This window comes from Microtus pennsylvanicus, chromosome X (assembly GCF_037038515.1).
Source record: "Microtus pennsylvanicus isolate mMicPen1 chromosome X, mMicPen1.hap1, whole genome shotgun sequence".
NCBI lineage: Eukaryota > Metazoa > Chordata > Mammalia > Rodentia > Cricetidae > Microtus > Microtus pennsylvanicus.
Window position 1 is genome coordinate 29,467,969 of NC_134601.1, and position 24,998 is coordinate 29,492,966.

General features: G+C 41.3%; 2 long non-coding RNA genes and 3 other non-coding genes across 5 annotated transcripts in view; 1 reads left to right on the top strand and 4 right to left on the bottom strand.

The window, feature by feature from the left end:
* Positions 1–216: 216 nt before the first annotated feature.
* Trnaa-ugc (transfer RNA alanine (anticodon UGC)) lies at positions 217–288 on the bottom strand. Its single transcript has one exon. It is a non-coding gene; the product is annotated as a tRNA-Ala (tRNA).
* Positions 289–1,560: 1,272 nt separating this feature from the next.
* The window catches only part of LOC142840225 (uncharacterized), a 56,449-nt gene continuing 33,011 nt past the window's right edge, over positions 1,561–24,998 (top strand). Inside the window, exons 1-4 of the long non-coding RNA XR_012908917.1 lie at positions 1,561–1,577; positions 1,667–1,803; positions 1,982–2,062; positions 5,567–5,675. This is a non-coding gene — a long non-coding RNA (uncharacterized LOC142840225). The remainder of the gene's footprint in view (positions 1,578–1,666; positions 1,804–1,981; positions 2,063–5,566; positions 5,676–24,998) is intronic.
* Trnaa-ugc (transfer RNA alanine (anticodon UGC)) lies at positions 19,016–19,087 on the bottom strand. Its single transcript has one exon. It is a non-coding gene; the product is annotated as a tRNA-Ala (tRNA).
* On the bottom strand, positions 21,255–21,326 carry Trnaa-cgc (transfer RNA alanine (anticodon CGC)). Its single transcript has one exon. It is a non-coding gene; the product is annotated as a tRNA-Ala (tRNA).
* Positions 23,281–24,998, bottom strand: part of LOC142840235 (uncharacterized) — an 88,881-nt gene continuing 87,163 nt past the window's right edge. Inside the window, exon 4 of the long non-coding RNA XR_012908928.1 lies at positions 23,281–23,378. This is a non-coding gene — a long non-coding RNA (uncharacterized LOC142840235). The remainder of the gene's footprint in view (positions 23,379–24,998) is intronic.

The window sequence follows — 24,998 nt, forward strand, 5'->3', positions numbered from 1 at the left end:
GTTCGATCTGTGAACAAAACATCCCTGAAAGCATGCCCACGTTCTACTCACCAGACCATGGCGGTGTCTATGGAAATGTCGTCACAGTGACAAACGAACAATTTCATCCAATAATTAGCTATGCATATATGACCGCATCACGGGACTTTAAAGTCTGGGACACCTTGTACAGAAACATCCTAAAAAGAACAGTCAAAGGTTAAAAAAGTATTGTTTTGGAGATGCCGGGGCTCGAACCGGGGGCCTCATATATGCAAAACATGTGCTCTACCTCTGAGCTACATCCCCACAACTGGTAACAGCTTCATCAAAGCCCATGTGAATGCAGAGACACCTAGCCAACATTCAGAGACTGCAAGGGTCTGCATCCGTTCCTTAAAGCATTTTGGATTTCAGGTTTAGTGTTTTGATAGGATTCTTGGGACTTTTCTTGCATGAGAAAACAATCTATTTTCAATCAAAGGAAAAATAATAACAATAAAAATAATAACAACAACAATAATAAAAACAAACCTTATGCTCTTTGAAGCAAGATAAGCTAACAATGAATGATACTTTGAATTACTCAGTCCCATCAATTTTTCTTCAACTTTACTTTGCAGGTGGTTCAAAATGCCACTATCATGCGGAATTAATAATTATATGTTGCTGATATGCAGTCATATCTGAGAGTATGAGTAGCTTCCTTAATCCTTCTCTAGCATAGTTCGTTTCTCTTTTAAAACCCTCCTTAGTTTCCGGGCTTGAAAGGCAGTTTTTATAATCTTGGTCAGGCTGGTCATTTTGTTTCTTAACTTTGACAATACTATCCAACACTCCATTTATGGCGATAACTAAATTCTGCGGTAGCTATCGGTTCATAAAACCCTAAGGTGCTGTCACTTTCTGCATGTTTATGTATCTCACCACACGCTTTGTAAGTTTCAAAAATGAGAGGGTTTCTGAAATATGTCCTCCTTTTCACACATCATCTAGTATATGTCTCAATATACAAAATCATTAAATAAATATTGTATGTATGTTCAGATAGTGAGAAAAGTGAGTATTTTTTACAAGAAAACAATCTATTTTCAATCAAAGCAAAAATAAGAACAATAAAAATAATAACAACAATAACAACAACAAACCTTATGCTCTTTGAAGCAAGGTAAGCTAACAATGAATGATACTTTGAATTACTCAGTTCCATCAATTTTACTTCAACTTTACTTTGCAGGTGGTTCAACATGACACTATCATGCGGAATTAATAATTATATGTTGCTGATATGCGGTCATATCTGAGAGTATGAGTAGCTTCCGAAAACCCTCTCTAGCATACCTCCTTTCTCTTTTAAAACACACCGTAGTTTCCGGGCTTGAAAGGCAGTTTTTATAATCTTGGTCAGGCTGGTCATTTTGTTTCTTAACGTTGCCAATACTGTCCATCACTCTATTTATGGCAATAACTAAATGTGCGGTGGCTACTGAAATATGTCCTCCTTTTCACACATCATCTAGTATATGTCTCAATATACAAAATCATTAAAGAAATACTGTATGTATGTTCAGATGAGTGAACTGTTGCCTGTTGCTGAGGTTGTTTTCAATTTCAGTGTCTTGTATATAAAGCTGTTGTGAACTGAAATAAATAAGTCTTTAAAAGAAAATATGTCCTCTTTCTCCAGGTTATATATTTGGGTTGTGATGGCCAGATGACAATTAACATATGAAGAAACAGAAAATGATTTTTCCAAGTTATTGTCCTGTTTTCCATGGCCACCAGCAGTGGGTATGGGAGAGTCATCCTCCACAAACTTGCCAGGTCTTCATATGACAAGTCTTTCTTTCTGAGTATTTTATGGGGGTGTCGAGAGTCCCCTCAGAGTCACCTGTCTCTCTTCCCTAAGTGTTAAGGATGTTGATGCTGTATGTTTCTCTTAGTGGAGCATCTACTCACCCTTCTGGACAACTTTTATTTCCTGAATTGTCTATTTTCTTAGTGTCTCCTTTAGAAGCTTTCTGTATTCTGGATACAAGAAGACCATCATCTGATATACAATTTCCCACATTCATTTTCCCAGGTAATAAAAATATGTTTCTATCATATATTTGGAAGAATAGACATTTTCTCACTTTATGGAATTCTTAACAATCCAGTTCTTCATTTAATGAAAGGGGGTTTGCTGTATTTAAGAAGTTTGTTTGTAATTCATGAACCTGAACTTTCAATTGTATTTTGCTACAAGATTCATGTTTAAGTTGTATTATGGATTTCTTTTAGGTTTATTTTCCCTATTTACTGAGGGTCTGCCTGTATGTCTGTGTGTGCTGTATGCACGTTTGAGTGCAGATACCCACTGAGACAGAAGAGACTGTCAGTTCCCCTGGATCTGGAATTACAGGCATCTGTCACCCATCATATGGGTGCTGGAAACTGAAGTCAGGTCCTCCGCAATAGCAAAAGGCACTCTTCTGTGATATCTCTCTAGTACTGCGTAGATCATTTGTTCATTCTCGATTGACTTTTGTATCCTGTGATATACGTTTGTCTATATTTATATTTGTGCATGGGGAAGTCTGTTTGTCCCAAAATAAGACAGAAAGACAGGGCATTGAAGGGGATAAGAGAGGGAATACACAGCCCCTCACCCTGTGATCATTTTTACATTTTTCTGACATTCAGGAAACCTCAACCCAACTGATAGAGCCAAAATGACCTGCAGATATGATGCAACTATTCCTAAAGACATCCCAAATAATGTTTAAAAATAACAACAAATAAACTAGAGTCTAAAGGTAGGGTTCATTCCTTAATATCACTGGATGTCTTCCAGAGGCTTCAGGGTTGATACCCAACACCTACCCGATGGTTCACACTGTCTGTAACTCCAGTTCCGAGAGATCTCATAAAGTCTGGTACCCTCTGTGGGCATTAGGTACTTATGTGGTGCACAGACTTCTCTGTGGAAAAGCACTCAAAAGCAGAAAATAAAAAACGTAATTATGTTTACTTAGGGGCAGAATACTTGTAGCCTTGAGATGAATGATGATAGCACTCTATTCTCTCACTTAAGTCACATAATCACCTTACAATTTAATTTACTAAAAGAAATTTTAAAAGGAATAAGCACATTTAAAAGCATTGCGTTTTATTTTCATTTTTTACTTTTTAATAACCTATTGAATATTTTTTCATAATGGAAAAATAGAACCCATTTAAAAAGTAAAAATATTCTTATAGTTAATTTTAAAACCTGAATATAGTCTTTAATGTAATTTAAGCTTGAAATTTTCTGAACTACATTCTTTCAGCAATGTAACTTTAGAGCCATAAAAATCCTCTAATTTCTCCCTCTCCCACTGTACCTCCCTCCCTGACCTCCTCACACACCCTTTGTACTGACACCTAATCTCATGGCTCTCTCTAGTCCACTCTCAGGCCGTCATGCATGAGCCATCATTATTCTGTGTGAGCTTCTGTCCACAGGATTAATAAGCTCACAACCTTTGCTTCATCCTGGCTGTTTCTGAAATTCTTTACTGCATCGTAGATTCATCTTTACCAGGGTCAAGGTCATCAAAGGGACAGGGTAATCCTCAGGCTGCTGGTCACTGTTCTGGGCTGTACCTCCCTACCACCCCCAGAAAACCTCGGTGAAGAGCATATGCCTGCTTCACTGAAGTGTCTTTGTGTCTTTGCTAAAGGTGTCCCCTCACACGTGTGTGACTGTTCTGCCCCCTTCATATTCTTTTCTGTCTTATTGTCATTTCCAATCAGGCACGCTGTCTACATTTCTCTAGGTTTATAAGGAGTTTGGAAGTCAGGTGTTAATCCTCCAAGTTTGTTCCTTTTGAAGGTATTTTCAAGCTGGGGTTTTTCATATTCACTGTGAGTTTCAGGACAAGCCCATTAGTTTATGAAAAGTCTGTTAGAGTTCTGTTGGTATTGCACTGGATCTATAGGACTGTATGAGGAGAATAGACACCTGTATCTTCCATTGCATGAAGGGGATTGCAGAGTGAATTCTAATTGGTCTTGTAATAATATCTGGAGTCAGATATTAAGTGGTTGGAGCTATAAGATCAGAACAGCAGAGCAGCCAGCCACTAGTTCTTTCCTCGACAAAATCCTCAGACCAAATGGAGAATCCTGTCTCTACAAGACCTCAGACTGAATGCCTGGATCTCCTATATCTTCCCACCTTATATTCCTCTCTTTTCCCAGCCACTTTCCTTTTCATTCTCCATCTCCCTAGTGCTGGGATTAAAGGTGTGTGACACCAAAGCACTTTGATGAAAGATGTGAGTCTCCACTGCGTGACTCTGTTTATTTTTTAGACTGGATCAATCTAATGTAGCCCAGGATGTCCTTGAACTCAGAGTTCTGTTTCTTAAGTGTTGGGAAAGGTGAGTGCCAACACTGCCTATACTCTATGGCTAACTAGTGACTATCTGCACACACTGATCCTCAGGCAAGCTTTATTGTCATGGAAGAAACAAAATATCACCACAGTCAACGAATCTATACATCTTTACTCTCAGCAATGATTTGTCCCATTCAGTGTCTAGGCACTACAGAGAAGCGGGCAAAGTTTTCCTAATTACTTCATATTTCCTAATGCTATCTCCAGTGACAGGCATTTTAAATTACAGCTTCCACACATTTCACTGTGGTCAACTGCCTGTGGGTAGATTTTAACAGAAGCTCTCTTTTAGGTTGGAATGTCAGATTTCTTTCTCTATGATGAAAATGTCTTTGGTAACATATATTTGCTTTTGTTTCAATTTCAGTACTTTGAAGTTGCAAGTGAATTATGAGAAAATAAACAAATGTCCAACACCCAGTTTGGGGGAAAATTTCTAAGGCAGCCACAGGTCAAATGTTTGCCCAAATGGAGTCTTTGGAATCATAGATTTAGTCCTTCACCTCCCAGCCAGCTCCATCAGAGGAGGTGCTGAGATCACGCTGGAGAGAACGAAGGGGATATATGTGAAGTGTTAGGTATGTATGTGTAACTCCAGAAAGGTTTGTATTATGAAGAATACTTAGGTAATTATTTTCAAAATATCTAATATTATTTTTCCTAACAGAAAAGGATCAAGGTTAGTACTCGTGTGTTTCCCCTCTTGTTTTCCCATCAGAAATGCAGATTTAAACAGTGTCTGCTATGGACTGTGTACAGAGGGGGTGTTTTATGGATGGTTCTTTTCATGTTGATTATTACCATGACGCCTGCTAAGTGTTGCTCTGATACCTACTTTCCTGTGCAGTTACCAGTCTACAAGCATTGCTTGTCTTTGAGTAAAGTTTCCCTTTTTTCTTTTGTTTATTAATGGATTTACTCATGCGTTTGTGTCTACTCAGAAACACCCATTTTTTAAAGGAGTACTCCTTTTTGATCATTATATATTGTGATGCTTAAATTATCCCATAACATGCCCATACGAGGACACACATTCAAGTGGACCTGCTCTTCATGTGTTATCTGCTTAGAATTCTGGATTATCTGACCACCCCCAGAAGACAGTAATCACCAAATGCTACTTGTCAGTGACACTTTGTCTCCTCTTTCTGTCAATGTCAGGTCTCTTCTATGATAAGAACAGCAGGACTGCAGAGAGAACACGCAGAGGGTTGACAAGAAGTTGACATGAGCCCTTGATTCCAGTATGTGAGTCATCATTGCCACCAGTGTGAGTGTGTGTGTGTGTGTGTATATGTGTGTGTGTGTGATGTGTACATGTGTGTATGTGTGAAGGGTTCGTTGAGATGAACAAAGAAGAGGAAGATGTCACTGCACATCTTTGACTTGACTGGATGCAGACAGACTACTCCATCCCTATATTCAGTACAGTAGAGTTCATGAGCGTTCTCATCTGCCTTCCTGCCCTCTCCATGAGATTTTTACCCTTACTCTGCCTTCTAGTAGAACAGGGGAGAAAACTGTGAACTCTCCATGCAGAATCAGCTCCTGGAGAAGAACCAAGTGTGGTGTTGTCTTGCCAGCCTGTTACCTAGCAAGAGTGACAAGATCATGTGGGACTCACCAGGTGAGTCATTTCCTTTTCTCTTCCCATCCGTGTGACCAGCAGGAGATCTGTGATGCCTTGTAGGAACACATCCTGTTGAGCAGGTAGCAGCAAAGAGCAGCACACTGTGGAACAATGGCATTCATAGACTCCCCAGATGACTGAACCCTGCATGGGTCCCTTTAAATGACAAGGACTGAAATGGAAGCCATCCCTATAAGACCATTTCCCGAATGGGCCATGCATTACTGCATCACAAATGCAGGGACTGCTTCTTAAAATGGTAGATATCTGGATCTACAACAGACACTGATTCAAACCCAAGGAAGTGGGTGTGGCATAACCACTTCTTTCTGATGGCTGTCCATGTTAAAACGTATTGCTAGTGGGTTTGATATTCTGTCTTCCAGGATATGGAGTCACAGACTGCTTAAGTCCATACCATATTCTCTTGTTACTGCCTTAAATACCAGTCTGTTACATGGCATATCAAATAGACAAATCAATTCCTTCGTGTACGTTTATCCAGATATTCACATACTGGCCTCTTTTGTGAACACCTTGTTCCTGCACTATCAAAGGTCCTTGTATATCGTGTTAGGTAAACTGTCAGTAAGCAGAAGAAATCAGTAACCACAGCAATTCCGTGTATTATTGGCGCTTTAAAGATCATAAAGGAGACAGGAAATAGTTGTGATGCGGATTGTCGTATGTGATGTTACCCCTAAAGGTTTCAGAAGTTCGCACGTGATCTGGGTCCTGAATGACAAATAGAAGCAAGGCCGTGCACAAACCAAGTTGTGGGCGTGCTTGCTTCCATGGAGAACAGTGGATCTAAGAGCAGAGAACAAGGCCAGTTGCCAGAACCTTGAAGACAGCGTGGACACTGCTTGGGGATAGGACAAAAAGGAAGATGTGTATCATTGTCAGCTGTGTATAACATTTGGATTATATGATCAGTGTGGAAGGTGAGTTATGGAATTGACATGATTTGATTCCTTTTGGTAGAAGGTGACTTGGCACTGCACAGAGAAAGGCCTGAGGAGGGCGGGATGAAGGAGTGTGTGGAGACAGTGGAGATGTTTCAGAAGACTGGGGAGGGATGGAGGTGGATTGAAAGAGGGACGAAGCCATGCTGCAGTGATCAGCGGGAGAGCTGCCCTGTGCAGCCTTGTCTGGGAGAGGGGAGATAGCACCTGTATGCGCTGTGCATTTTCCTTGTGGAGACGTTGCTCTAACTTCTCTGGATTTGTCTGACCACATGGAGACACAGTGCTTCCACTTACTGACATCAGTTATTCCACATGTATTGACACAGGATAGTTTGAATACCCAAACTAGTTATTGTAAAACTTATCAATTTGATAACGAGTTGCTGATGAAAAATTTTCAGATGTAAACTTTTCTAAATACAACTAACTGTAGCATAATTTCCAAAAGAATAAGAATCTAACATTTGTCTCATAAAAAGTGAACCCAAAATTCACTGTAGTTTTGAAAATGGTTGTTCTATATCATGTACTGCTCTTGGCAGATTTACAGATGAAGGAAGTGAGTAGGTTTTAGGCAGAGTTGAAGTGAAATCAGTCTCTAATTTCTGCAGCAACTGCTTGTCCCTATTTCTCCAGAAGACTGCCTTTCGAAATGCGTATTTTTGACAGCTGGGCATGGAGCAAACATTCACAAGACAGAGGCAGTTGGATGTCTGAGTTCAAGGCCAGCCTGTAATTCCAATTGCATACATCAACATTAGTCTGTCACATATGCAGTAACTTGTGACTGGTATTTAAAGCAGATATTATCACTAAAGACCCCCAAATTAGCACATGAGCAGTGTGATGCTCTCAATTCACAGAGTGGGAAGCACAGCTCAGAGCACAGGGTCTCGCTCTGTTTTCTCCTCACAGAAATTCCCAGTCTGTGTTTGGAAAATGGGTCCAGGACATCCTGGCTCAGGGAACCAAAGTTGCTGGGGCTAGGAAGGTCCCACATCTCTCTGACTCTAGAAAAGTGGTTCTCAACCTGTGACTTGTCCCCTTCAGCAAACGTCTATCCCCCAACTATTTCCATTGTGATTCTTACCTGTAAGAACTTTACAGCGATGATGAAGCAACAGAAATAATTTTCTGGTTGGGATCACCACACATGAGGGACTGTATTAAGAGTCACGCCACAGCATTAGGAAGGCTGAGAACCACTGCTGTACAGACATCCAAACACAGAATCCGGCTTCTCAGATATGTCTGGGATCCCTTCATCATTGTCCCCATACTCCTAGGGAGGCACAGCCCCACATCAGGACACACACACATCTCTGTGCAACGGGGAACACTGTTCTTCTCTCCCTGTCATTTCTATATCCACACACTATACTATATTTCCAACTTGTTTTTCTTTTATATCTTCATCACTCATCTTAAGGATGTGTCTGATCTTTTTCCTGTTTTGTGATTCTTCTGCAGGGTCTGGGTCATTGTTCTCCACACACAACCACAGACAGTACAACAGCAGCCTCTAGTCCCTTTTGCTGACCTTTGAGGATGCTGGGCATCTAAGGTAGTTTTGCTGGCAGGAGACTTGCTCTCAGGAACATGATGTCCTTGCCAGAGGCTGGACTCGAGGATGCTGCAGCACTTAGATCTGCCCAGTATCTGACGGCCCTGTTCGAAGCTCTTCACAATGATGAAGGGATCCCAGAGATATCTGAGAAGCCGGATTCTGTGTTTGGATGTCTGTCCAGCAGTGGTTCTCAGCCTGCCTAATGCTGTGACTTTCCTATTAATACAATTCCTCATGTGGTGATCCCATCCAAAAAATTATTTTTGTTGCTACACCATCGCTGTAATATTGTTACAGTTCAAAATCATGATGGAAATAGTTTTGGGGATAAACGTTTGCTGAAGGGGTCACAAGTCACAGGCTGAGAACCACTGTTCTAGAGTCAGAGAGATATGGAATCTTTTTAGCCCCAGCAACTTTGGTTCCCTGAGCCTGGATGTGCTGGACCCATTTTCTTTTCCTTTCTTTTTTTTAAACCTTTTTTTTATTGAGAAAATGAGAAAAAAAAAACAAGTTTCCACCTCCTCCCAGCCTCCCATTTCCCTGCCCCTCCTCCCACCCTTCTCCCCCTCCTCCCGCCCTTCTCCCCGTCCCCCCATTCTTTTCCCCCCTCTCCTGTCTAAAGAGCTGTCAGGGTTCCCACAGGCTGGGCATTTCTGTGAGGAGAAAAGAGAGTGAGACCCTGTACTCTGAGCCCTGCTCCCCAATCTGTGAAATGAGAGCATTAGAATGCTCACCTAGTGATTTTAGGGTCCTTTAGTTATAATATCTGCTTTAAATACCAGTCAGAAGTATCTGCGTATGTGGCATTTGGAATTACAGGTTGGCCTTGAACTCAGACATTATACTGTCTCTGTGTATCGACGTAAAATGAATGCAGGCAGATTTAAAAAATATATACATCTTTAATGTAGAAATAGACTTAGAGTACCATTGTTCCCGCAGAGAAACAGGAAGCAGAAGGGATGTGCTTGGCTCCTGCTAGCCCAATTTATAAGTAAACATTCGCCCGAGGCAAGCCCGCCCCATAACGGGCAGGCTTAACCCTACATCTCTGTCTCCTGAGTCCTGGGATTAAATGTGTGCTCCCCGCCCACCTCTCAGAAATACGCATTTCTAAAGGCAGTCTTCTTCTGGAGAAAGAATAGGGACAAGCAGTAGCTGCAGCACCTAGAGACTGATTTCACTTTGACTCTGCCTAAAGCCTACTCACTTCCTTCATCTGTAAACCTGCCAAGAGCAGTGCATGCTGTAGAACAACCACTTTCAAAAATACTTTAAACGTTAGGTTTGCTTTTCATTAGACAAATGTTAGATTCTTATTCTTTTGGAAATTATGCTACAGTTAGTTTTACTTAGAAACGTTTACATCTGAAAATTATTCATCAGCTGACACGTTATCAAATTGATAAGTTTTACAATAACTAGTTTAGGTTTTCAAACTACCCTGTGTCAAATACACGTGGAACAACTGATGACAGTAAACGGAAGCACTGTGTCTCCATGTGGTCAGACAAATCCAGAGATGTTAGAGCAACGTCTCTATAGGAAAATGCACAGCGCATACAGGTGCTATCTGCCCTCTCCCAGACAAGGCTGCACAGGGCAGCTCTCCTGCTGATCACTGCAGCATGGCTTCATCCCTCTTTCAATCCACTTCCATCCCTCCCCTGTCTTCTGAAACATCTCCACTCTCTCCACACACTCCCTCATCTCGCCCTCCCCAGGCCTGTCTCTGTGCAGTGCCAAGTCACCTTCCACCAAAAGGAATTAAATCATGACAATTCCATAACTTACATTCCACACTGATCATATAATCCAAATGTCATACACAGCTGAAAACGACACACATATTCCTTTCTATCCTATCCACAAGCAGTGTCCACATTGTCTTCAAGGTCCTGGCCACTGGCCTTGTCCTCTGCAATTAGATCCACTGTTCTCCATGGAAGCAAGCACGCCCATAATATGGCTTGGGCATGGCATTGCTTCTTTTTGTCATTCAGTACTCAGATCACATGCTAACTTCTGAAACCTTTGGAGGGTAACATCACGTACCACAATCCCCATCACAACTATTTCCTGTCCCCTTTATGATCTTTAAAGCGCCAATAATACATTGAATTGCTCTGATTACTGATTTCTTCTACTTACTGACAGTTTACCTATCTGGCACGATATACAAGGACCCGTGCTAGTCTTCACAGTGCAGGAACAAGGTGCTCACAAAAGAGGCCAGTATGTGAATATCTGGATAAACATACATGAAGGAATTGATGCATATTTGACATGCCAAGTAACACACTGGTATTTACGGGAGTAGCAAGAGAACATGGTATGGAATTCAGCAGTCTGTGACTCCATATCCTAGAAGACAGAATGTCAAACCCACTGGCAGTATTGTTAACATGGACAGCCATCAGAAAGAAGTGGTTATGCCACACCCCACTTCACAAGGTTTGATTCGGTGTCTATTGTGGACCCAGATATCTACCATTTTAATAAGCACTCCCTGCAAATGTGATGCAGAAATGCATGGCCCATTCGAGAAATCATCTGAAGGAATGGCTTCCATTTCAGTCCTGATCATTTAAAGGGACCCATGCAGGATTCAGTTATCTGGGGAGTCTATGACTGCCATTGTTCCACACTGTACCGCTCTTGCTGCTACCTGCTCAACAGGATGTATTCCTAGAAGGCATCACAGATCTCCTGCTGGTCACAGAGATGGGAAGACAATAGGAAATGACTCACCTGGTGAGTCCACATGATCTTGTCACTCTTCCTAGGTAACATGCTGGCAAGACCACACCACACTTGGTTCTTCTCCAGGAGCTGGTTCTGCATGGAGAGTTTACAGTTTTCTCCCCTGTTCTAATGGAAGGCAGAGAAAGAGGAGAGAAATCTCATGGAGAGGGGAGGAAGGCAGATGAGAACGCTCTTGCACTCTACTGTACTGAATATAGGGATGGAGTAGTCTGTCTGTATCTAGTCAAGTCAAAGATGTGCAGTGACATCTTCCTCTTTGTTCATCTCACGAACCCTTCACACATACACACATGTACACATCACACACACACACACACACACACAAACCATTGGCTCTTACGACTCTCACATACTGAAAACAAGGGCTCATGTCAGCTTCTTGTCAACATTCTGCGTGTTTTCTCTGCCTTCCTGTTGTTCTTATCATAGAAGAGACCTGACATTGACAGAAAGAGGAGACAAAGTGTCACTGACAACTAGCATTTGGTGATTACTGTCTTCTGGGGGTGGTCAGATAATCCAGAATTCTAAGCAGATAAATGAAGAGCAGGTCCACTTGAATGTGTGTCCTCGCACGGGAACGTTATGGGATAATTTAACCATCAAAATATTTAATGATGACAAAGGAGTACTCCTTTAAAAAATGGCTCAGTGGTTAAGAGCACTGCCTGCTCTTCCAAAGGTCCTGAGTTCAATTCCCAGCAACCACATGGTGGCTCACAACCATCTGTAATGAGGCCTGGTGTCCTCTTCTGGCCTGCAGACATACACACAGACAGAATATTGTATACATAATAAATAAATAAACATTTATTTAAAAAAAAAATAAAAAAAAATAAAAAATGGGTGTTTCTGAGTAGACACAAACACATGAGTAAATACATTAATAATCAAAAGAAAAAAGTGAACTTTACTTAAAGACGAGCAATGCTTGTATACTAGTAACTGCACAGGGAAGTAGGTATCAGAGCAACCCTTATCAGGCATCATGGTAATAATCCATATGGGAAGAACGATCCATAAACACCCCCTCTGTACACAGACCACAGCAACACTGCTAAAATCTGCATTTCTGATGGGAAAACAGAGGGGAAACACACGAGTACTGACCTTTCCCTTTTTGTGTTGGGAAAAATAATATTAGATATTTTGAAAATAATTACCTAAGTATTCTTCATAATACAAACCTTTCTGGAGTTACACATACATACCTAATTCTTCACATGTACCTCTTCTTTCTCTCTACTGTGATCTGAACACCTCCCTGATGGAGCTGGCTGGGAGGTGAAGGACTATCTCTATGATTCCAAAGATTCCATTTGGGCAAACATTTGACCTGTGGCTGCCTTAGAAAAATTCCCCCAAACTGGGTGTTGGACATTTGCTTCTTTTCTAATTCACTTGCAACTTCAAAGTACTGAATTTTAAACACAGCAAATATATGTTAGCATCAAAGACACTTTCATCAAAGAGAATGTAATTATTTTAACCTAAAAGATTCATCAATAACTCTGTCTAAATTTAACACAGACAGCTGACCACAGTGAAATAAATGTGTGGAAGCTGTAATTTAAAATGCCTGTCACTGGAGATAGCATCAGGAAATAGGAAATAATTAGGAAAACTCTGCCCACTTCTCTGTAGTGTCTAGACACTGAATGGGACAAATCATTGCTGAGAGTAAAGATGTATAGATTCGTCGACTGTGGTGATATTTTGTTTCTTCCCTGACAATAAAGCTTGCCTGAGGATCAGTGTGTGCAGATAGTCACTAGTTAGCCATAGAGTATAGGCAGTGTTGGCACTCACCTTTCCCAACACTTAAGAAACAGAACTCTGAGTTGAAGGCCATGCTGGGCTACATTACATTGATCCAGTCTAAAAGAGAAACAGAGTCAGGCAGTGGAGACTCACATCTTTCATCAGTGCTTTGGTGTCACACACCTTTAATCCCAGCACGAGGGAGATGGAGAATGAAAAGGAAAGTGGCTGGGAAAAGAGAGGAATATAAGGTGGGAGGAGATAGGAGATCCAGGCATTCAGTCTGAGGTCTTGTAGAGACAGGATTCTCCATTTGGTCTGAGGAGTTTGTCGAGGAAAGAACTAGTGGATGGCTGCTCCTTTCTGCTGATCTTATAGCTCCAACCACTTAATGTCTGACTTTAGATTTTGTTATTAAGACCAATTAGAACTCACGCTACAATCACCTTCATGCAATGGAAGATACTGGTGTCTGTTCTCCTCATACAGTCCTATAGGTCCAGTGCAATACCAACAGAACTCTAACAGACTCTTCATAAACTAATGAGCTTATCCTGAAACTCATATATAAAAAGCGAATATAAAAAGCCCCAGCTTGAAAACAACCTTGAAAAGGAACAATGTTGGAGGATGAACACCTGACTTCCAGACTCCTTATAAACCTAGAGAAATGTAGACAGCGTGCCTGATTGGAAATGATAATAAGACAGAAAAGAATATGAAGGGGACAGAAGAGTCACACACGTGTGAGGGGACACCTTTAGCAAAGACACAAAGACACTTCAGTGAAGCAGACATATGCTGGTCACCGAGGTTTTCTGAGACTCCCTGTAGTGGTAGGGAGGAGCAGTCCAGTACCTTGACCAGCAGCCTGAGGATCACCCTGTCCTTTGACGACCTTGACCCTGGAAAAACTGGATTTAGGCTGCAGAAAAGAATTTCAGAAAAAGCCAGGATGAAGCAAAGGTTGTGAGCTTATTAATCCTTTGGACAGAAGCTCACATAGAATAAGCATGGCTCATGCATGACGGCCTGAGTGAGGACTAGAGAGAGACATGAGATTAGGTGTCAGTACAAAGGGTGTGTGAGGAGGGCAGGAGAGTGAGAAATGTGAAGATTTTTATGGCTCTCAAAGTTACATTGTTTAAAATTACATGTAAGAATACTTTGAGTCTTTAAATGGGTTCTGTTTTCCCATTAGGAAAAATATACAATACGTTATTAAAAAGTCAAAAATAAAAAATAATTTTTTGAAATGTTCTTATCGCTTTTAAAATTTCTTTTAGTAAATTAAATTGTAAGGTTAATATGTGATTTTACAAGTATTCTTGTCCTAAGTAAGCACAATTAATTAATTAATTTTTATTTGTTTACTGTTTGTCCACAGGGAAGTCTGTGCACCACATGAGTGAGTACCTACTCTCACAGAGGGCACCAGAGTTTGAGATGTCACGATATCTGCGTAGCACTAACACCGACCAGGGAGATCTGGGATAGCTGATGTAACATACTCACTTCACAGTGCCTTGATCCTTCCACCCAACTGAGATGACAAGGCATTTAGGCACATGGGATCACATTTAACCTCAAAGAGCTGCTAATGAACAGAAGATGAGGTACTGTTATCATATTGAATGGTTAAGGATGGGGATAGGGAACTAACTCACCCTTAATGTCCCAATGTCCAGTTCACACTTCCTGTCTGGTGGACATCACAGCACACTGGGTTCTTCCCCATGAACTCCTGCTTCTGGGTTGCAGAGATTAAACCCTTTGCTTTACACTAGAAGATAACATAAGGGAAAAGAAAACTCATGAAATAGAGGAAACCAGGATGAGAAAGCACATAAATCCCAGGGGATGGAATGATGGTGCCTTGTCTGCGCAGACGACATCAATGGAAGGTACACAATGATGTTTTTCATCCTCCCAGGTCATCTCACCAGCCTGGACACACACAGTGATAACTGTGACTGCAGACACATACTGGGAATGTGAGCTTGTGCATTTCCCATTCCCGTGGCAAGAACTCCCCCTCTCTGTGTGCACTCAGGCCCCTACTTTCATGCCACAGCCTTCCATTGGCAGCACAAAGGAGGCAAGGGAAATCCGCCAACCACATAAATACACAGGATTTGTTTTCTCTCAGTTCAGGTCCTGAAAATTATTCTTTGAGGTGGGCCTCATTACTTCCTTTCCACACAGGGCTCAGATAGTACAATGCTTAGACCCAAGACATTCTCCAGATACACCAGATGAACATTGATGCCATCTTAAATGGATTCCTCTGGCCAATATTGGGACAAATGGAGCATGGAAATAGAGAACGGCAATAGAGAGGAAAACAGTTTAGGAAAGTGGGTGTTGAGCCATACTGATATAAGTCAGCACATGAGTAAAGAACTGTGGAGATAAGTAAGCAGTATACTACACACCAGGTCATCATTGAAGAGGACCAGGAGAATTATAACACAACCTATCACAGCAGTGAGTGATTAACTAACTTTCACACATATATATCCAGGGACATATCTGCACAAGCATGAGCATATACACAACACACACTAACAAATGTCAATGTAAACACACAGCTCTCACCTCAAAGGAAGAAGAGAGTTCACTCTGGAGTCAAATATCTGTGAGTAAACATGAGAGAGACAGGTTTATGTTAGTACAAATTGCATGTTACAATATGGAAACAGTTTCATGAAGTTTCTATAATAACAGAATGAAGAAACTATAGACTCTATTTAAGTACATTGGTGATAATATTAAGTAGACTATTATGGTAAAGCAGAGAAACCTCAGCTACAGGCACTAGCTACTATGTGATGACACACAGTCCTTTGACTGGTAGAAACTTAAAGCTTTGTTAAGGAGACATATTCTGATATTTTAAACGTGAGGTCCAACGTCATCTGTTACTGACAAGGTGTTAGGTAAGTCCAACACAGGGGGCCCAATGAGTGGCTACTCATGAGCTCAAGAGAACACGAAGGAAATTGTAATTAGGCCCTGGGACTGCGACTTCCACCATCTCCATATCACTGCAGGTCTAAGAGTCAATCAACCAGTCTTTGCACACCAGCCTCTGCCAAGGAATTCCTGTACACACACACACACACACACACACCCCCCCCCACACACACACCTCTCATTCTCACTCTCCTAGCTCCCTGATGTTTACTGAGAGCTCAAGGGGTACAACCACGTTACAACAGATTCCTCTCTGACCACACATGGGATGGTGAGAGCTACTAACATATGTGGTTTGAATAAGATTCCTGTGACGATGGTCATGGACTTTTCTCTTGCACATTTCTCTCATTTATTTCAGACTGTCAATAATAACCTGTAAGAGCCGATAAGAAAATAGAGACAAACTGCATTACACATCAAATAACGTTTTCTTCATGGTTTCAACAAAAAATATCCTTTGTAAGTTTCATTGACACTTGGTTCCTGAAGGTTTACAGAAGATTTAATAATTTGATCACAAAAAAATTGTAGGAATTGTGTTTTAAAAATAATAGCAGTTGCCGGGCCGTGGTGGCGCACGCCTTTAATCCCAGCACTTGGGAGGCAGAGGCAGGCGGATCGCTGTGAGTTCAAGACCAGTAGGTCTACAAGAGCTAGTTCCAGGACAGGCTCCAAAACCACAGAGAAACCCTGTCTCGAAAAACCAAAAAAGAAAAAAAAATAGCAGTTATAGTTGAATCCAAAAGTGGAAATACTTGTGAATGATCCTGACACATGCATCCATAGTGCTGATAGGCTGAGAGATTTCCAAACATTGCTGAATTGGAGACAACCTTTCTTAATGAAAGACAACTATGTTCACGGCTCATACAAATCATTATTAGTAAGATGTCTGTTGATTCAAAACTGAGCTACAGATTCAATGCACTAAAAATAAAATTGCACTTATTCTTTTTAAAAATTGAGTTGACAACTCTAAACATTGTAGATTAAATACATGGCTTGTGTAAAAGCCTTAGAAACAGACAAATGTTAGAGAACAGCATTGCCTGATAGGAGACCTCTGTTTGAACCTACAGTAATTGGACCAGCATGCTATTGAATCAAAGTTGGCAAGAAAAATCTAAAACCAACAGTCCATGCTCACATCCACACATTTACAGACCACTGCCTATATCGAGTCAACATTTTTCCTGTACCTGATGCTGGCATCAAGCTTGTGTGTAGTGTGTGCTGAGAAGAACTGACCATACTCCTGCTGCAGCCTCCCAGGCACTGGGATTACTGGCATATATACCATGACTGGATTATTGGAGAACTGATGTTTCACAAATAAACAAGGCAATTTGATGCATAAAGATGGCCTTTCAGGAAGCAATGCGGAGGCAAGTGTATGTCCAAACCCACAAATATAAACTAAGACCTACATCATATCATAAGTGTAGACCATTCAAAATAGATTACAGATGTTAAAACATAAAAATCAGCCAATAAATGCCAAACAGAACACAAGAAGAAAATCCCTGTCACTGGGTGCCAGGCAAAGATTTCGCAGACAAGACACCGAATAAAACCGTAATTGAAGAACTAGAGAAGGTGGGATCCTACAGTTTAAAATCTCCTGCTCTTCCAAAGACATGAATGAGAATTGAGATGATAAGTCTGAGGCTAGGAGAAAAGTTAGACATACATATATCTGATAAAGCATTTCTATGAATTCTACACAAAACCTCATATGTCAGTCAGAAAGTAGTCATTGAGACCCGTGAAAGATTTCAGGTGTACTTTTCAAGGGGGCATTGATAGGATCGCCCCCTGTATAGAGATTCATTACAGACATTAAGGCCATAGGCAGCGTCGCAGGGATTCTGAGGAGAGATCAGGGCCACCTGGCAGGGCAGGCCCACGGAAATGGAAATTAAAATGGCAGACTGGTGCCAAGCACAAAGTGTCCCACACCTCCAACCCCTCCACGAGGCAGCCAAGGCAGGAGAATCACTGAGAGTTCTGAGCCAGGGTAGGACACAGTGAAATGCTGTCTCAAATCCAAACAAAACCGCAGATTACTAAAAAGAAAATCCTTAACCAAGTGCGTATTTTAGCACTCATCTGAGACATGTAGGGTAGTTATGGACTAGTACTTAGGCGTTCCCTCTTAAATCTCACCGGTCCTATGGACGAGCATTCTCATGCACAGAGTGGGAAGTCGGGATCACAGAGTGCTCATTTGGCCTCATTTCCCTCCTGCTTGCTCTCCCACAACTCCCCTCCTGGACAATGGCTCCAGCACAGCCCAGTACAGAACAGCACAGGAGGAGGCAGAATGGTCCCAAGTCTCTCTCCTTCTGGAGATACACAGGCTGCAAACCCCGAGATAGGAGTGGTCCTACTTGGGTCTGGAATCCCTGCATCTGCCTCCCAACTTCAGGAAGAATCTGGTGCTTACCTCCGGGAATCCATAAGCTCAACTCAGTCCAAACACCAGGAACTAAATGCTGCTTTCAGGACATCGTCCGGTCGCCATTTGAAAATGGTCGCCATAATGACCCCTGTTTCTATGACAACCACAATGCTGCCTCCCCCTTAGTAACCAGGAATGGCTCCGCCCAGCCCTCCCTTTCTTTCTCTCAGAGCAAGAAGTCTTCACCCTCGTTTTCACCCAAGAAAGCATACCCATTATCTGAGAAACTGTCCCCCTACGAAAGCAGAGCTTTCCTTTTTTGTTCGATCTGTGAACAAAACATCCCTGGAAGCATGCCCACGTTCTACTCACCAGACCATGGCGGTGTCTATGGAAATGTCGTCACAGTGACGAACGAACAATTTCATCCAATAATTAGCTATGCATATATGACCTCATCACGGGACTTTAAAGTCTGGGACACCTTGTACAGAAACATCCTAAAAAGAACAGTCAAAGGTTAAAAGTATTGTTTTGGAGATGCCGGGGCTCGAACCCGGGGCCTCATATATGCAAAACATGTGCTCTACCTCTGAGCTACATCCCCACACCTGCTAACAGCTTCATCAAAGCCCATGTGAATGCAGAGACACTTAGCCAACATTCAGAGACTGCAAGGGTCTGCATCCGTTCCTTTAAGCATATTGGATTTTAGGTTTAGTGTTTTGATAGGATTCTTGGGACTTTTCTTGCATGAGAAAACAATCTATTTTTAATCAAAGGAAAAATAAGAACAATAAAAATAATAACAGCAACAATAATAACAACAAACCTTATGCTCTTTGAAGCAAGATAAGCTAACAATGAATGATAATTTGAATTACTCAGTCCCATCAGTTTTTCTTCAACTTTACCTTGCAGGTGGTTCAACATGCCACTATCATGCGGAATTAATAATTATATGTTGCTGATATGCAGTCATATCTGAGAGTATGAGTAGCTTCCTTAATCCTTCTCTAGCATAGTTCGTTTCTCTTTTAAAACACTCCTTAGTTTCCGGGCTTGAAAGGCAGTTTTTATAATCTTGGTCAGGCTGCTCATTTTGTTTCTTACAAAATTATGTCATTATTGTGTGCCACATTTTCTTTATCCATATTTCAATTGAGGTGCATCTAGGTTGTTTCCACGTTCTGACTATGACAAATAATGCTCCTATGAACATAGTTGAGCACATGTCCTTGAGGAATGATTGAGCATCCTTTTGGTATATTCCCCAAAGTGATATTGCTGGGTCTTGTGGTAGGCTGTTTCCTAATTTTCTGAGAAATCGCCATATGGATTTCCAAAGCAGCTATACCAGCTTGCACTCCCTCCAGCAATGGAGGAGTGTTCATTTTACCCCACATCCTCTCCAGCATAAGTTGTCATCAGTGTTTTTGATTTTGGCCATTCTTACAGGTGTAAGATGTAATCTCAGAGTTGTTTTGATTTGCATTTCTCTGATGACTAAAGATGTTGAACATTTCCTTAAATGTCTTTCAGTCATTTTAGATTCCCCTGTTGACAGTTCTCTGTTTAGGTCTGTACCCCATTTTTAGTGGATTATTTGTTCTTTTGATGACCAATTTCTTGAGTTCTTTGTATATTTTGGATATCAGCCCTCTGTCTGATGAAATATCAGAAGTATCAACCACATAATTGTTGGGAGGAGTGAGCTGCTTAGCCCCGAAATTATCACTCAGAAACTGTATTATTTAAATAACTGCTTGGCCCATTAGCTCTAGCTTCTTATTGGCTAACTCTGACATCTTAATTTAACCAATCTTCATTAATCTGTGCATTATCACGAGGTCATGGCCTACCAGCAAAGTGTCAGAAAGGGTAATTCATTGGTCCATGTGTCTGATTTTATGCCAACACCAAATTACAACAAAGGGAGATCTGACTGACTGCAACTTGGAAAGAAGACAGCCCTGCTATCTCCCTTCCCTCTTAAATATCACTGACCCTATGGGCGAGCAATCTCATGCACAAGTAGGAAGTCGGGTTCACAGAGTGCTCATTTGGCCTCATCTCCCTCCTGCTCACTCTCCCACAACCCGCCTCCTGGACAATGGCTCCAGCACAGCCTGGTACACAACAGCACAGGAGGAGGCAGAATGGTCCCAATTCTCTCTCCTTCTGGAAATACACAGGCTGCAAGCCCCAGGGTAGGAGTGGTCCTACTTGGGTCTGGAATCCCTGCATCTGCCTCCCAACTTCAGGAAGAATCTGGTGCTCACCTCCGGGAATCCATAAGCTCAACTCAGTCCAAACACCAGGAACTGAATGTTCCTTTCCAGGACATCTCTGGTCTCCATTTGAAACCGGTCGCCATAATGACCCCGGTTTCTATGACAACCACAATGCTGCCTCCCCCCCATAGTAACCAGGAATGGCTCCGCCCAGCCCTCCCTTTCTTTCTCTCAGAGCAAACACTCTTCACCCTTGTTTTCACCCAAGAAAGCATACCCATTATCTGAGAAACTGTCCCACTACAAAAGCAGAGCTTTCCTTTTTTGTTCGATCTGTGAACAAAACATCCCTGGAAGCATGCCCACGTTCTACTCACCAGACCATGGCGGTGTCTATGGAAATGTCGTCACGATGACAAATGAGCAATTTCATCCAATAATTAGCTATGCATATATGACTTCATCACGGGACTTTAAAGTCTGGGACACCTTTCACTGAAACACCCTGAAAAATAAAATCAAAGGCCAAATATAATGTTTCGGGGATGCCGGGACTCGAACCCGGGGCCTCATATATGCGAAACATGTGCTCTACCTCTGAGCTACATCCCCACACCTGCTAACAGCTTCATCAAAGCCCATGTGAATTCAGAGACACCGAGCCAACATTCAGAGTCTCTGCAAGGGTCTGCATCAGGTCCTTTGAGCATATTGGATTCCAGCTTGAGTTTAGTGCTTTCATAGGATTCTTGGGACATTTCTTGCATGAGAAAACAATCTATTTTCAACCAAAGGAAAAATAATAACAATAAAAATAATAACAACAACAATAATAACAACAAACCTTATGCTCTTTGAAGCAAGGTAAGATAACAATGAATGATACTTTGAACTACTCAGTTCCATCAATTTTACTTCAACTTTACTTTGCAGGTGGTTCAATATGACACTATCATGCGGAATTAATAATTATATGTTGCTGATATGCGGTCATATCTGAGAGTATGAGTAGCTTCCGGAAACCCTCTCTAGCATACCTCCTTTCTCTTTTAAAACACGCCTTAGTTTCCGGGCTTGAAAGGCAGTTTTTATAATCTTGGTCAGGCTGGTCATTTTGTTTCTTAACGTTGCCAATACTGTCCATCACTCTATTTATGGCAATAACTAAATGTGCGGTGGCTAGTGAAATATGTCCTCCTTTTCACACATCATCTAGTATATGTCTCAATATACAAAATCATTAAAGAAATACTGTATGTATGTTCAGATGAGTGAACTGTTGCCTGTTGCTGAGGTTGTTTTCAATTTCAGTGTCTTGTATATAAAGCTGTTGTGAACTGAAATAAATAAGTCTTTAAAAGAATATATGTCCTCTTTCTCCAGGTTATATATTTGGGTTGTGATGGCCAGATGACAATTAACATATGAAGAAACAGAAAATGATTTTTCCAAGTTATTGTCCTGTTTTCCATGGCCACCAGCAGTGGGTATGAAGAGTCATCCTCCACAAACTTGCCCGGTCTTCGTATGACAAGTCTTTATTTCTGAGTATTTTATGGGGGTGTCGAGAGTCCCCTCAGAGTCACCTGTCTCTCTTCCCTAAGTGTTAAGGATGTTGATGCTGTATGTTTCTCTTAGTGGAGCATCTACTCACCCTTCTGGACAACTTTTATTTCCTGAATTGTCTATTTTCTTAGTGTCTCCTTTAGAAGCAGTCTGTATTCTGGATACAAGAAGACCGTCATCTGATATACAATTTCCCACATTCATTTTCCCAGGTAATAAAAATATGTTTCTATCATATATTTGGAAGAATAGACATTTTCTCACTTTATGGAATTCTTAACAATCCAGTTCTTCATTTAATGAAAGGGGGTTTGCTGTATTTAAGAAGTTTGTTTGTAATTCATGAACCTGAACTTTCAATTGTATTTTGCTACAAGATTCATGTTAGAATTGCATTATGGATTTCTTTTAGGTTTATTTTCCCTATTTACTGAGGGTCTGCCTGTATGTCTGTGTGTGCCGTATGCACGTTTGAGTGCAGATGCCCAATGAGACCAGAAGAGTCTGTCAGTTCCCCTGGATCTGGAATTACAGGCATCTGTCACCCACCATATGGGTGCTGGAAACTGAAGTCAGGTCCTCTGCAATAGCAAAAGGCACTCTTAACTTCTGTGATATCACTCTAGTCCTGCGTAGATCATTTGTTCATTCTTGATTGACTTTTGTATCCTGCGATGTACGTTTGTCTATATTTATATTTGTGCATGGGGAGGTCTGTTTGTCCCAAAATAAGACAGAAAGACAGGTCATTGAAGGGGATATGAGAGGGAACACACAGCCCCTCACCCTGTGATCATTTTTACATTTTTCTGACATTCAGGAAACCTCAACCCAACTGATAGAGCCAAAATGACCTGCAGATATGATGCAACTATTCCTAAAGACATCCCAAATAATGTTTAAAAATAACAACAAATTAACTAGAGTCTAAAGGTAGGGTTCATTCCTTAATATCACTAGATGTCTTCCAGAGGCTTCAGGGTTGATACCCAACACCTACCCGATGGTTCACACTGTCTGTAACTCCAGTTCCGAGAGATCTCATAAAGTCTGGTACCCTCTGTGGGCATTAGGTACTCATGTGGTGCACAGACTTCTCTGTGGAAAAGCATTCAAAAGCAGAAAATAAAAAACGTAATTATGTTTACTTAGGGGCAGAATACTTGTAGCCTTGAGATGAATGATGATAGCACTCTATTCTCTCTCCTAACTCACATAATCACCTTACAATTTAATTTACTGAAAGAAATTTTAAAAGGAATAAGCACAGTTAAAGACATTGCTTTTTATTTTCATTTTTTACTTTTTAATAACCTATTGAATATTTTTTCATAATGGAAAAATAGAACCCATTTAAAGAGTAAATATGTTCTTATAGTTAATTTTAAAACCTGAATATAGGCTTTAATGTAATTTAATCTTGAAATTTTCTGAATTACATTCTTTCAGCATTTTAGAGCCATAAAAATCCTCCCATTTCTCCCTCTCCCACTGTACCTCCCTCCCTGCCCTCCTCACACACCCTTTGCAATGTCACCTAATCTCATGTCTCTCTCTAGTCCACTCTCAGGCCGTCATGCAGGAGCCATGCTTATTCTGTGTGAGCTTCTGTCCACAGGATTAATGAGCTCACAACCTTTGCTTCATCCTGGCTGTTTCTGAAATTCTTTACTGCATCGTAGATTCATCTTTACCAGGGTCAAGGTCATCAAAGGGACAGGGTAATCCTCAGGCTGCTGGTCACTGTTCTGGGCTGCTCCTCCCTACCACTACAGGGAGTCTCAGAAAAACTCAGTGACCAGCATATGCCTGCTTCACTGAAGTGTCTTTGTGTCTTTGCTAAAGGTGTCCCCTCACACGTGTGTGACTCTTCTGTCCCCTTCATATTCTTTTCTGTCTTATTGTCATTACCAATCAGGCACGCTGTCTACATTTCTCTAGGTTTATAAGGAGTCTGGAAGTCAGGTGTTCATCCTCCAACATTGTTCCTTTTGAAGGTTGTTTTCAAGCTGGGGTTTTTCATATTCACTGTGAGTTTCAGAATAAGCCCATTAGTTTATGAAAAGTCTGTTAGAGTTCTGTTGGTATTGCACTGGATCTATAGGTCTCTTTGGGGAGAACAGACACCTGTATCTTCCATTGCATGAAGGTGATTGTAGCGTGAGTTCTAATTGGTCTTAGTAATAATATCTGGAGTCAGATATTAAGTGGTTGGAGCTATAAGATCAGCAGAAAGGAGCAGCCAGCCAGTAGTTCTTTCCTCCACAAAATCCTCAGACCAATGGAGAATCCTGTCTCTACAAGACCTCAGACTGAATGCCTGGATCTCCTATCTCCTCCCACCTTATATTCCTCTCTTTTCCCAGCCACTTTCCTTTTCATTCTCCATCTCCCTCGTGCTGGGATTAAAGGTGTGTGACACCAAAGCACTGATGAAAGATGTGAGTCTCCACTGCCTGACTCTGTTTCTCTTTTAGACTGGATCAATCTAATGTAGCCCAGCATGGCCTTGAACTCAGAGTTCTGTTTCTTAAGTGTTGGGAAAGGTGAGTGTCAACACTGCCTATACTCTATGGCTAACTAGTGACTATCTGCACACACTGATCCTCAGGCAAGCTTTATTGTCAGGGAAGAAACAAAATATCACCACAGTCGAAGAATCTATACATCTTTACTCTCAGCAATGATTTGTCCCATTCAGTGTCTAGGCACTACAGA